The following is a 15,607-nucleotide window of genomic DNA, read 5'->3' as shown; positions in this document are numbered from 1 at the left end:
TACCCTTATTCTTGCAGCAAGGCTTAGATAAAAATGCCGTTTTATCCATATTTCAATAGAAACATGTCGAAAATAAAAAAACCAAAAATAGCTAAAAGGGTCATGAAAAAAAGCCAGAAAAAAAGCTAAAAGCTAAATGCATTTTTTCCCCGCTAAACGTCTTCAAAAAAAGCCAAATCTAGCGGGAAAAAAGCTAAATTGGCAACGCTGTTTATGGGGTCATAGAGCAATATTTCGATGTGTTACAAACGGAATGACAAAGTTAATATACCCCCATCCTATGATGGAGGGTATAAAAAATGCAAGTTTACCCATTCATGTATACATATACATATATGCATTGCAAATGTGTTAAAGAAGAAATTTCAGTATCAAGAGAAATCCATAATATTTCTTTAGAGAAGGCCTTAGAGAGAGCCTACAACAGGTATGAGCAAATAGTAATTGTGTATCCAATTGATCGCTCTCTTTATGCACTTCGAGTAATGTTACTCTTCCGATGTAAGAGAACAACTCACTCCTTATTTACAGGTACATATGACAGCAAGTGAGAAGAAGCTAAGGAATTTGACTCTAAAATGGATATCTTTACATGAAAGGAAATTATGTAGGATTCAAAAATATAAAAATAAGACTTTCAATTCAATTTTTGACAAAATTTTCTATAGCAATACAATTTTTGACAAAAGTTTCCATAAAAATAAAATTTTGACAAAATTTTATAAAGATATAAAATTTTGTTTTCTATTGTTGGTTTGTACTTCAATCATATTTGTTATTTTGATCTCAGTTTTAAAACCATTGTGTTGACTAAACTACAAGAGTAGCTTAACCAACAGAGGAAAAGATTGTTTGTCAAATTTAAAAACGGAAAAGAGAAATGTTTGTATGAATTTATTTCGGCATAAGCCGGCTATCATAAACCTTTTTTCGGAAGGTTCAAGTGTGGTTTACTTTTGGGTTTAGTGAACTGCCTGAATTTATTCTGATAATTGGTTGATAGTTTTGCTGCAAGTAGAGGATACTGATGAGGAATGTGGTAATTCCGAAACGTGCGTCCATCCAACCATCTTGCAGTCTATAGGGCTTTGCGCAAATAAATTTGACAAACATTCTTCTCCTCTGTTGGTTAAGCTACTCTTGTAGTTTAGTCAACACAATGGTTTTAAAGCTGAGATCAAAACAACAAATATGATTGAAGTACAAACCAACAATAAACAACAAAATTGTATATCTATATAACATTTTGTCAAAATTTTATTTTTATAGAAACCTTTGTCCCCAATTTTATTGCTATAGATAATTTTGTCAAAATTTAGTTCCATAGAAAATTTTTTCAAAAATTTTATTTCTATAGAAAATTTTGTCAAAGTTTTATTTTTATGTCTATAGACAATTTTGTCATTTTTTTCTATAAAAAATTTTGTTAACATTTCATTTCCATAGAAAATTTTGTAAAATTTTAATTCCATGGGAAATTTTGTCAAAATTTTATTTCTATAGAAAATGTTGTCAGAATTTTATTTCTATAGAAAATTTTGTCAAAATTTTATTTCAATAGTAAGTTTTGTTAAAATTTTAATTCTATAGAAAACGTTGTCAAAATTTTATTGCTATAGAAAAGTTTGTCAAAATTTAGTTCTATAGAAAATGTTGTCAAAATTGTATTTCTATAAAAAACTTTTGTCAACATTTTATTTCAACGGAAAATAACATATGGACAAAATTTTATTTTTATAGAAAATGTGGCCAAAATTTTATTTCTAAAGAAAATATTCTCTAAATTTTATTTGTATAGAAAATATTGTCAAAATGTTATTTCTATAGAAAATTTTGTCAAAATTTTGTTTCTATAGAAAATTTTGTCAAAATTTTATTTCCATTAAAAATTTTGTAAAAATGTTATTGCTTAGTAAATTTTTGTCAAACTTTTAATTCTATAGAAAACGTTGCCAAAATTTTATTTCTATAGAAAATTTTGTCAAAATTTTATTTCTATAGAAAATTTTGTCAAAATTTTATTTCTATAGTAAATTTTGTTAAAATATTATTTCCGTAAAAAATTTTGGCAAAATTTTAATTCTATAGAATATTTTGTCAAAATTTTATTTCTATACAAAATTTTGTCAAAATTTTAGTTATATTGGAATTTATGTCAAAATTTTATTTCTATGGAAAATATTCTCCAAATTTTATTTCTATAGAAAATTTTGTCAAAATTTTATTTTTATAAAAAATTTTGTCAAAATTTTATTTCAAAAAAAAAATTTTTCAAAATTTTATTCCTACAGTAAATTTTGTAAAAATTTTATTTCTATAGAAAATTTTGTAAAATTTTTATTTCTATAGAAAATTTTGTCAAAATTTTATTTCTATAGGAAATTTTGTCAACATTTTTACTGTATAGAAAATTTTGTCAAAATTTTATTTTTATAGAAAAGTTGGTCAAAATTTTATTTCTATAGAAAATTTTGTCAAAATATAATTTTCATAGAAAACGTTGTAAAAATTTTATTTCCGTAGAAAATGTTGTCAAAATTTTATTCCCACAGAAAATTTTGTCAAAAATTTTATTTCTATAGACAATTTTGTCCAAAGTTTATTTCTATGGAAAATTTCGTCAAAATTTTATTTCTATAGAAAATTTTGTTCAAATTTTATTTCTGTAGAAAATTTTGTCAAAATTTTATTTCTATAGAATTCCTGTTTCATTTCCTGTGATTATTTTTCATGATTGTTATATTATAGGAAAAAATTATTGATTATCTAAAAATACTATGGTCAAAATTTTATTTTTATAGAAAATTTGGTCAACATTTTATTTCTATAGAAAATTTTGTCAAAATTTTAGTTATATTGAAAGTTATGTCAAAATGTTATTGCTATAGAAAACTTTCTCAAAATTTTATTTCTATATAAAATATTGTCAAAATTTTATTTTTATAGAAAATTTTGTCAAAATTTTATTTCCATAGAAAATTTTGTCAAAATTTTATTTCCATAGAAAATTTTGTCAAAATTTTATTTCTATAGAAAATTTTATTTTTACATGAAATTTTGTTACAATTTTATTTCCATAGAAATTTTTTTTAAAATTTTATTGCTATAGTAAATTTTGTCAAAATTTTGTCAAAATTTTATTTCCACCGAAAATTTTGTTAAAATTTTATTGCTATAGTAAATTTTGTCAAAATTTTATTTCTATCTAAAATTTTTTCAAAATTTTATTTCTATCTAAAATTTTTTCAAAATTTTATTTCTATATAAAATTTTGTCAAAAATTTTTTTCTTTAGGAAATTTTGTCAAAATTTTATTTTTATAGAAAATTTTGTTAAAATTTTGTTTCTATAGAAAATGTTGTAAAAATTTTATTTTCGTAGAAAATGTTGTCAAAATTTTATTCCCACAGAAAATTTTGTCACAAATTTTATTTCTATAGACAATTTTGTCCAAATTTTATTTCTATGGAAAATTTCGTCAAAATTTTATTTCTATAGAATTCCTGTTTCATTTCCTGTGATTATTTTTCATGATTGTTAAACTAAAGGAAAAAATTATTGATTATCTAAAAATACTATGGTCAAAATTTTATTTTTATAGAAAATTTGGTCAAAATTTTATTTCTATAGAACATTTTGTCAAACTTTTAGTTATATTGAAAATTATGTCAAAATGTTATTGCTATAGAAAACTTTCTCAAAATTTTATTTCTATATAAAATATTGTCAAAATTTTATTTTTATAGAAAATTTTGTCAAAATTTTATTTCCATAGAAAATTTTGTCAACATTTTATTTCCATAGAAAATTTTGTCAAAATTTTATTTCCATAGAAAATTTTGTCAAAATTTTATTTCTATAGAAAATTTTGTCAAAATTTTATTTTTACATGAAATTTTGTTACAATTTTATTTCCATAGAATTTTTTTTAAAATTTTATTGCTATAGTAAATTTTGTCAAAATTTTGTTTTTATAGAAAATTTTGTCAAAATTTTATTTCCATCGAAAATTTTGTTAAAATTTTATTGCTATAGTAAATTTTGTCAAAATTTTATTTCTATCTAAAATTTTGTCAAAATTTTATTTCTATCTAAAATTTTTTCAAAATTTTATTTCTATATAAAATTTTGTCAAAAATTTTTTTCTTTAGGAAATTTTGTCAAAATTTTATTTTTATAGAAAATTTTGTTAAAATTTTGTTTCTATAGAAAATGTTGTAAAAATTTTATTTTCGTAGAAAATGTTGTCAAAATTTTATTCCCACAGAAAATTTTGTCACAAATTTTATTTCTATAGACAATTTTGTCCAAATTTTATTTCTATGGAAAATTTCGTCAAAATTTTATTTCTATAGAAAATTTTGTCAAAATTTTATTTCTGTGGAAAATTTTGTAAAAATTTTATTTCTATAGAATTCCTGTTTCATTTCCTGTGATTATTTTTCATGATTGTTATACTATAGGAACAAATTATTGATTATCTAAAAATACTATGGTCAAAATTTTATTTTTATAGAAAATTTGGTCAAAATTTTATTTCTATAGATAATTTTGTCAAACTTTTAGTTATATTGAAAATTATGTCAAAATTTTATTACTATAGAAAACTTTCTCAAAATTTTATTTCTATAGAAAACATTGTCAAAATTTTATTTTTATAGAAAATTTTGTCAACATTTTATTTTTTAGAAAATTTTGTCAAAATTTTATTTCCATAGAAAATGTTGTTAAAATTTTATTTCTTTAGTAAATTTTGTCAAAATTTTATTTCTATAGAAAATGTTGTCAAAATTTTATTTCTATAGAAAATTTTGTAAAAATTTTATTTTTACATGAAATTTTGTTAAAATTTTGTTTCTATAGAAAATGTTGTAAAAATTTTATTTTCGTAGAAAATGTTGTCAAAATTTTATTCCCACAGAAAATTTTGTCACAAATTTTATTTCTATAGACAATTTTGTCCAAATTTTATATCTATGGAAAATTTCGTCAAAATTTTATTTCTATAGAAAATTTTGTCCAAATTTTATTTCTGTAGAAAATTTTGTAAAAATTTTATTTCTATAGAATTCCTGTTTCATTTCCTGTGATTATTTTTCATGATTGTTATATTATAGGAAAAAAATCATTGATTATCTAAGAATACTATGGTCAAAATTTTATTTTTATAGAAAATTTGGTCAGAATTTTATTTCTATAGAAAATTTTGTCAAACTTTTAGTTATATTGAAAATTATGTCAAAATTTTGTTACTATAGAAAACTTTCTCAAAATTTTATTTCTATAGAAAACATTGTCAAAATTTTATTTTTATAGAAAATTTTGTCAACATTTTATTTTTTAAGAAAATTTTGTCAAAATTTTATTTCTATAGAAAATGTTGTTAAAATTTTATTGCTCTAGTAAATTTTGTCAAAATTTTATTTCTATAGAAAATGTTGTCAAAATTTTAATTCTATAGAAAATTTTGTCAAAATTTTATTTTTACATGAAATTTTGTTAGAATTTTATTTCCATAGAAAATTTTGTTAAAATTTTATTGCTATAGTAAATTTTGTCAAATTTTATTTCTATAGAAAATTTTGTCAAAATTTTATTTCTATAGAAAATTTTGTCAAAATTTTATTTCTATAGGAAATTTTGTCAAAATTTTATTTTTATAGAAAATTCTGTTAAAATTTTGTATCTATAGGAAAAAAATAAAAATTTTATTTCCGTAGAAAATGTTGTCAAAATTTTATTCCCACAGAAAATTTTGTCAACAATTTTATTTCTAGAGAAAATGTTGTCCAAATTTTATTTTTATAGAAAATTTGGTCAAAATTTTATTTTTATAGAAAATTTTGTCAAATTTTAGTTATATTGAAAATTATGTTAAAATTTTATTGCTATAGAAAACTTTCTCAAATATTTATTTCTATAGAAAATTTTGTCAAAATTTTATTTCTATAGAAATTTTGTCAAAATTTTATTTTTACAGAAAATTTTGTCAAAATTTTATTTCTATAGAAAATTTTGTCAAAATTTTATTTTTACAGGAAATTTTGTTAAAATTTTATTTCCGTAGAAAATTTTTGCAAAATTTTAATTTATAGAAAATTTTGTCAAAATTTTATTTTCGTAGAAAATTTTGTCAACATTTTATTGCTATAAAAAATTTTGTCAAAACTTTGTTCTATAGAAAATGTTATCAAAATTTTATTTCTATAGGACAATTTGTTCAAATTTCTTGTCATTGAGCTTAACATGGAATCTGGCAGCACTCAGTGATAAGAGAGAAGTTCACCAATGTGGTATCACAATGGACTGAATAGTCTAAGTGAGCCTGATACATCGGGCTACCACCTAACCTATTTCTATAGAAATTTTCAAATTTTTATTTCCGTAGAAAATGTCAAAATATTATTTCCATAGAAAACGTTGTCAAAATTTTATTTCTACAGAAAATTTTGTCAAAAATTTTATTTCTATAGAAAATTTTGTCAAAAAATTTATAGAAAATTTCGTCACAATTTTATTTCTGTAGAATTCCTCTTTTATTTACTGTGATTATTTTTCATTATTGTTATATTATAGGTAACAAATCATTGATTATCCAGAATTAGTTATCAGGTGCGAAATTATTAGCATAATTTATTCTAACAGATTGTCAATTCATAAACAAATTAAGATAGTTGCATTAGATTGCATATGATTATTTATAATTATAGCCTTGGGCTCATATGAATAATATTAAGGTTATATATGCTAGTAAATTTCTATGGTGTATATTTAATTATGAAAGTAATTGTGTGATTTGTATTAAGCGTCACGATTAAGTGAAGCTGATTTGTTGATGATTTGAGCACATTTTCCTAACACCTGGATTATTAAAATTCTAAGACATTAATAGCATTTTAAGCAAAGAACATAATTCAGAAAGACGGTTTAAAATTTTTCTGCTCAAGGGTGCGTATACTTATTATTAATTTTAGTCTATTGTATACCAGGGTGCGTATAAGTTCTAATAATTTTCTTCTAATGTGATCCAAGGTGCGTATAATTATTATTATTTTTATGTTTGACTAAATGGGTTTCCCATAATCTTTTGAGTATTTATTTAACTATCCTATTTTAAATATATAAAACAGTGCTAAAATGTATACCAAAGGACAATAATTAAACAACAAAATCAAATTAATTTCGAATAGAATGCATATGAATCGTTAAAACAAACCCCAGAGAATAAATATGGCTTTTGATGAATACATGCTAACTGGAAACCAATTGAAAATGATGACTCTTCCTTGTCGATGGTTTTTGGTTTTTCGACAATACTATTATAATTTAGTGTTAAATATATTAGTTTTTGGGTGAATTTTTCACCAAATACAAATACAATAGTTCGGTTGTGCGTATGGTGGTTCAGTTTTGCGTATGATTGTTTTAAATATTTTTCCCAGTATGCGTATGATTATTATGATTTCTCCTTAATTATGCAAATCGAATTTACTATTAAATTTTTAATTGCGAATATTCGACAATATTTCTGCATGATTCATGGAAATCATGGTAAACTATTAGACAAATCAATTTACCCCCATATATATAGAGCATAGGCTTATTTAAGATAGGTATCCCAGCGTGCGTATGATTGCTAATAATTTGCGTTTATTATGGAGAATCAAAAATTTTTTGTAATCTATAATTATGATGTTACACGAAAACCATTTAGAGATTGTACAAATTGTAAATTGGTTTAAATTTGATCTCATATCAGTAAATAGGCAATTGAAATTATAAAACTTTCATCGAATGGCGCAATGGCGCGAATCACTAAAATTAAATTAAATACACAGAATTAAAAACCACAATAATATGGAGATTTTAGAAATATCTGTTAAAATTTTATTTCCGTAGAAAATTTTGGCAAAATTTTATTTCTTTAGAAACTTTTGTCAAAATTTTATTTCTATAGAAAATTTTGTCAAAATTTTATTTCTATAGAAAATTTTGTCAAAAATTTTATTTCTATAGAAAATTTTGTCAAAATTTTATTTCTAAAGAAAATTTTGTCAAAATTTTATTTCTCTAGAAAATTTTGTTGAAATTTTATTATTTAGAAAATTTTGTCAAAATTTTATTTTGATAGAAAATTTTGGTAAAATTTTATTTCTTTAGAAACTTTTGTCAAAATTTTATTTCTATAGAAAATTTTGTCAAAAATTTTATTTCTATAGAAAATTTTGTCAAAATTTTATTTCTATAGAAAATTTTGTAAAAATTTTATTTTCGTAGAAAATTTTGTCAAAATTTTATTTTCGTAGAAAATTTTGTCAAAATTTTATTTCTATAGAAAATTTTGTCAACATTTTATTTCTATACCAAATTTTGTTAAAATTTTATTTCCGTAAAAAATGTTGTCGAAATTTTATTACTATAGAAACTTTTATTTCTATAGAAAATTTTGTTAATATTTTATTTATATAAAAAATGTTGGCAAAATTTTATTTCAATAGAAAATGTTGTCAAATGTTTATTTGGATAGAAAATTTTGGCAAAATTTTATTTCGATAGAAAATTTTGTCAAAATTGAATTTCTATAGAAAATTTTGGCAAAATTTTATTTCTATAGAAAATATTGTCAAAATTTTATTTCTATAGAAAATGTTGTCAAAAATTTTTTTCTATAGAAAATTTCATTTCCATAGAAAATTTTATTTCGTTAGACACTTTTGTCAAAATTTAGTTCTGTAGAAAATATTGTCAAAATTATATTTCTATAGAAAATTTTGTTGAAATTTTTTTCTATAGAAAATTCTGTCAAAATTTTATTTTGATAGAAAATTTTGTCAAAATTTTATTTCTATAGGAAATTTTATAAAAATTTTATTTTCCTTCGTTTTGTATTGTTGTTTTTGATCTCAGCTTAAAACCATACATTGAAACATATCTCTTTTCCTTTGGCAAACTCAAATCATCGATTTGAATGTAGTTGGCTGGGTTTGTTTTTGAGCGTTCTTTTTATTTCTATAGACAATTTTGTTAAAATTTTATGCCTATAGAAAATTTTATTTCCGTAGAAAATTTTGTTAAAAGTTTGTATAGAAAATTTTCCGACAATGTTATTTTTATAAAAAAAAAATTATCTAAATTTTATTTCTATAGACAATTTTGTCAAAATTTTATTTCTATAGAAAATTTTATTAAAATTTTATTTATTTGTAAAATTTTGTCAAAATTTTATATCTATAGAAAATTTTGTCCAAATTATATTTCTATAGAAAATTTTGTCAAAATGTTGTTTCCATAGAAAATTTCTTCAAAATTTATTTATAAAGAAAATTTTGTGAAAATTTTATTTCTATAGAAAATTTTGTGAAAAAAATTATTTCTTTAGAAAATTTTGTCAAAGTTTTATTTCTGTAGAAAATTTTGTCACAATTTTATTTCCGTAGAAAATTTTGTTCCAATTTTATTTGCATAGAAAATTTTGTCAAAATTTTATTTTCATAGAAAATTTTGTAAAAATTTTAATTCTATAGAAAATTTTGTGATAATGTTATTTTTATAAAAAAATTTTCAAAATTTTATTTTCGTAGAAAATTTTGTTAAAATTTTATTTCCGTAGAAAATGTTGTCAAAATTTTAATTCTATTGAAAATTATGTCAAAATTTTATTTTTATAGAAAATTTTGTTACAATTTTATTTCTATAGAAAATTTTGTGAACATTTTATTTCTATAGAAAATTTTGTCACAATTTTATTTCTATAGAAAATTGTGTAACAATTTTATTTCTATAGAAAATTTTGTCAAGATTTTATTTTAATAGAAAATTTTGTCATAATTTTATTTCCATAGAAAATTTTGTCAAAATTTTATTTCTGTAGAAAATTTTGTTAAAATATTATTTCCGTAGAAACTGTTGACGAAATTTTATTTCCATAGGAAAATTTGTCAAAATTTTATTAATATAGAAAATTTTGTTACAATTTTATTTCTATAGAAAATTTTGTGAACATTTTATTTCTATAGAAAATTTTGTCACAATTTTATTTCTATAGAAAATTTTGTAACAATTTTATTTCTATAGAAAATTTTGTCAAGATTTTATTTTAATAGAAAATTTTGTCATAATTTTATTTCCATAGAAAATTTTGGCAAAATTTTATTATGCCAAAATTTTATTTCTGTAGAAATTTTTGTTAAAATTTTATTTCCGTAGAAAATGTTGACGAAATTTTATTTCCATAGGAAAATTTGTCAAAATTTTATTAATATAGAAAATTTTGTCACAATTTTATTTCTATAGAAAATTTTGCCAAATTTTAATTCTCTAGAAAATTTTGTTAAAATTTAATTTCCGTAGAAAATGTTGTGGAAATTTTATTTCCATAAATGATTTTATTTCTTTCGACACTTTTGTCAAAATTTAGTTCTATAGAAAATATTGTCAAAATTTTATTTCTATAGAAAATTTCGTTAAAATTTTATTTCCATAGAAAATGTTGTCAAAATTTTATTTCTATAGAAAATTTTGTGACAATGTTATTTTAATAAACATATTTTTCAAAATTTTATTTCCGTAGAAAGTGTTGTCAAAATTTTAATTCTATAGAAAATTTTGTCAAAATTTTATTTCTATAGAAAATTTTGTTACAATTTTATTTCTTAAGAAAATTTTGGCAAAGTTTTATTTCTATAGAAAATTTTGTTAAAATGTTATTTCCATAGAAAATTTTTTCAAAATTTTATTTCCATAGACAATTTTGTCAAAATTTTATTTCTATAGAAAATTATGTCAAAATTGTATTTCTATAGAAAATTTTTTCGAAATTTTATTTTCATAGAAAACGTTGCTAAAATTATATTTCCATAGAAAACTTTGGCAAAATGTTAATTCTATAAAAAATTTTGTCAAAATTTTATTTCTGTAGAAAATTTTGTCAAAATTTTATTTCTATAGAAAATTTTGTTAAAATTTTATTTCCGTAGAAAATGTAGTCTACATTTTATTTCCATAGAAAATTTTGTCAAAATTTTATTTCTATAGAACATTTTGTCAAAATTTATTTTATTTATTTATTTATTCATTCAGAGCATGTAATTCTAAGCCTATTTGGCCAAAACAAAGCAATTACAATGGACTACTCGCTAGGTCTTCATACAATATTCATATACAATAATACGTAAGGGTGTAAAAAAAATGTTCAATAATTAGATTAAGTAAACATTTACACTAAACTTAGAAATGTATAAATAAATAAGATACATAAAAAGTAACTCTCATGTGTAAGTTAATAGGAATACTTGCTTATATAAAAGGAAGAATAAAAAAGAAAAGAAAAAAAATATAACAAATATTCTTAATCGTAGCTAAAAATTATGTAAAACAAAACAAAAAAAAAAGAAAAAAAAATTATTTGAGATATTTCCCAATGTAAACAATCAGTAATTAAAGTAAATACTCAAATATGGCTCACAAAAGTATTGAAACAATCTGTTTCACTAATTTCGAATTAAAAAACAAGAATATGTGAAAAAAAAACTAACAAGTATTTATAAAAGTTCCCAATGCAAACATCCAGAATTTATAGTTGAGTAACTACTCGATTATATCTCACGAAAATATTGAATTAATTTGTTTCGATAAGTTTTCGCATTCAAACAAAATGTTTTTAATGTATCAGGGAGACAGTTGAAAAGTCTGGCTATGCGAGTCTGAAATGATTTGTTCATGTAGCCCCTAGCATTCGAAATTATAAGCTGATTTGTTCTGCGAGAACGGGTAAAATGGAACAAATGTACTAAAAAAGAAGGTGATTGTTGCTTGTAAACATTATAAAAAAGAATTATCGAACGGATGTCAATATAACGCCAGAATGAACACCCCAGAAAATGCTTAGCAGATGCAGATACATGATCGAATCGTCTAAGAGAATACAGATAACGAACTAAATTGTATTTTCATAGAAAATTTTATTTCTATTGAAAATTGTGTCACAATTTTATTTCTATAAAAAATTTTATTTCTATAGACAAATTTTAATTCTATAAAAATTTTGTCAAAATTGTATTCCCATATTTCCATTTTGTCAAAATTTTATTTCTATAGAAAATTTTGTCACAATTTTATTTTGATAGAAAATTTTGACAACATTTTATTTTTATAGAAAATTTTGTCAAAACTTTATTTCTATAGAAAATTTTGTTAAAATTTTTTTTCCATAGAAAATGTTGTCACAATTTTATTTCTATAGAAAATTTTGTCAAAATTTCAATTCTATAGAAAATTTTGTCACAATTTTATTTCTATAGAAAATTTTGTTAAAATTTAATTTTTGTTAATAATTTAATTTAATGTTGTGGAAATTTTATTTCTTTAGACACTTTTGTCAAATTTTAGTTCTAACGAAAATATTGTCAAAATTTTATTTCTATAGAAAATGATGTCAAAATTCTATTTGTATAGAAAATTTTTTCGAAATTTTATTTTCATAGAAAACGTTGCTAAAATTTTATTTCCATAGAAAATGTTGTGTGTTCAAAGTTTGTTTGAACTAGGTTTGAAACACTGTGCGTAGCGGCACAAATAATTTTTAATCGTCGTGTCCTTTTGTTTTTCTATTTGTTTACCTGGAAAGTTGCCCTTTGATCGATGCTTGTAGTTTTGTCGCTAAGCTTTGCATCAGCTACTAAGCATCACTCAAGAGGGCAACGAACCAGTCTTGAACCGACAATCAACTCGCGTGCGCGCTATCGATCTCCCCCCCGTGATAAGTACAAGTGTAGTGAACGATATTTTTTGAACAATATTTGAAATAAAATATAATAAATAAAATAGAATTGTTTGTGAACATTTAAATTTACAAAGAACATTTACAGGTAAACAATTAGTGAAGACAATCAGTGAACAGTGACACATAAAGACACATCAAATCAACCCATTCCCCCTCATAAACCCAAAAAGAAAAGTGCCGGACACGAACAACAATCACCATCAACATAATCATCAGAACAAAATCATCAGAACAAAATCACAACACAAAATACATAAATTTTTACTTAATACTATATTGCACTGAAGTTTACATTGAAATTGCACTTAGTTTTACTTACAACTATATTGCACAAACCCATGTTAAATTTGAATTGAAACAACCCTTGTTTACACTGTTTCCTTGAATTAATTTAAAGTATAATTTTTTTTGTAAATATTTTAAACCTAAATCTAAAACTTAATTGCTAATTTAAAACTTAAATCTAATAATAAATTACGAATAAAAATTAGAATTATATTAAAAATACACTACAAAAACACTAAAACGATTGAAAATAAATATTCCAGAATTTTAAAATTTAAAACGAAAATTCCTTCAAGTGTAATTATTTCGGAAGGCAAAATTAGTTTTACTTTCCAGCTCTTCGTCAGTTCAACCCCGAACATTTTGGTCCATTGCGAACCGGATTTGTGTTTTTTAAATTATTAAAAACAATAAAATTGATTAAAAAATAATATAAAATTTTTTCTCCAAGTGTATTGTGATTTTGTTCTAAGTGTACAAGTTAAAAAACCCAGTGACCCATTAGTGCGTTTTATCAAGTGAAGAAAAAAAAACTGTAGTATTATATTAAAAAAGAAAAAATTATTAAGTGATCATAACCCAGTGTAATATTAATGTCAAATACCCTAGTGTAATACAACAACAAAAAAAACCAAATAGTCAAATAATATTCAAATTGCCCATGCCCTTCAAATGTAAGTATCACTATGCAAAACCAAATAAACAACAACAACAACATACATTGACCACACAGCTGGTGATGCATTGACTGACCAACAAGCGGACAGCCAAAAAATAGTCAAACACACACACGTACATACAAACATATAAAGCATAGAGAGAAAACAAAATAAAAGGGTAATGACATTAATGCTACACTGTAAAAATAAAAGGTTATGACATTTAAGTAAAATGTTTGAAAAATGGTAAAAAATTGTGGACAATAATAATTTTGAAGTGTTTTTTCGAAAAATTGTGTACTTTTTGAAAAATTAGTGAATTTCTAAGAAAAAAAAGTGTTTTTTCGAAATCAAAAAATTTAATGACCCAACATACAAAAGTGTTTTTTCGTAATTTTTTGATCAATTAATCAAAGAAAAACTGATTTACACTGGAAAAAATAATGAAAAAGTGATTTCCTTTATTTTTTGCCATAAGTAAAATTTTTATTTGTGATATTTTAAAAAATCAGTTTTTTGCAAAATTGGTCAAAAAATTACATACAAGTGACCCATACAAAATTAACCCAAGTTTTTTGTGCATTTTCATTAAAATCAATTCTCGGTTCGGTCGTGTAAAATAAAACAACAAAAAAAAAAAAATTGAACATTGAACTTTGGACATTTTTGGTGAATTTGGACAAAACCGTAACAACGGTTTTTTAAAAACTACATTTTGTCCAACAATAAATATACAGTTTTCACGACACAAATCAGTCCCTAGCGACACAACACAATCTTCAACAGCACTACAAAGCGACACAACAACAAAAACAACACAGCGGCAGAAAGCAGACGCCATTTTTATACATCCAATTGCACACACACATACAAATTTACAAAGCTTCAAAGTGAGTACCTATTTTTTGATTTTTTTTTGTGGATTTTTGGTATACAGTTTTTGCTGAGCTCATAGTTGAGAGCTTGTTGTTGCAAAGACTCTGTATAACCCGAAAAAAAAAACAACTCCGAATTTGTGATATGTTCATGACACAGAACTTTGGACACATATTTTATTACGTAATTTGAGAAAAAATTGGAAAACGAATCATTTTGGAAAAAAAAAGCGGCTACACTAAAAGAAATTTTTTCCTCAATTCTTGTTGGAAAAAATTACAAACATTTTTAAATTTTATTTTTGCTCAAAAAATTTAATTTATTTTGTTTTCTTAAATCATAAAAAACATCAAATTGGAAAATTCATAAAAATTTTGGATTTTTTTTTGTTCATCAAATCGATTTTTGATTTTTTTGGATTTTGGAAATATTTAATTGGGAATTTATCATTTTATTTCCCGTACACCGTAAAAAAAGAGACCCTGGAAAAAATTTACCATTGAATCAATCGGCAACAATTGAAACTTTTTTTGAAGAAAACAATTTATTTTATATTTATATTTTTTATCAACCTTTATTTCAAAGCCAATCTATCTATTCGACCCTCTGACCCACAAAAAGGTAGGAGATAGTTGGTTTTTGAAATTTTTTGACACATTTTTGTTAACAAATTTTTTTTCAGCTTTTTTTTTAATTTCGTTTATTTGTATTGCAAAATTGCTAAAATCCATATATTTTTGAGCATCGTGCTTTAACAAAATATTGCTTTTCTGTTTTTTGATTTTTTGGGTGTTTGGGTGTTTGGGAAATTTTTCGTAAAATTTTTTTTCGAGATTTTTTTTGGAAATCTTTTGGAACATTTGTTGTAAACGTAAATTTGTGGGATTTTTTTTGTTGTTTTTACGTAATTTTGGCCCAATTTGTCTACTGACCCAATTTTTTTTGTTAAATTTGACTCGTTTTTTAATTTTTCTTGATTAGTAAATATTTTCGACACTACAAATTT

The sequence above is a fragment of the Haematobia irritans genome, chromosome 2 (genome assembly GCF_050003625.1).
Source record: "Haematobia irritans isolate KBUSLIRL chromosome 2, ASM5000362v1, whole genome shotgun sequence".
Classification (NCBI taxonomy): domain Eukaryota; kingdom Metazoa; phylum Arthropoda; class Insecta; order Diptera; family Muscidae; genus Haematobia; species Haematobia irritans.
This window is presented reverse-complemented; position numbering follows the sequence as displayed.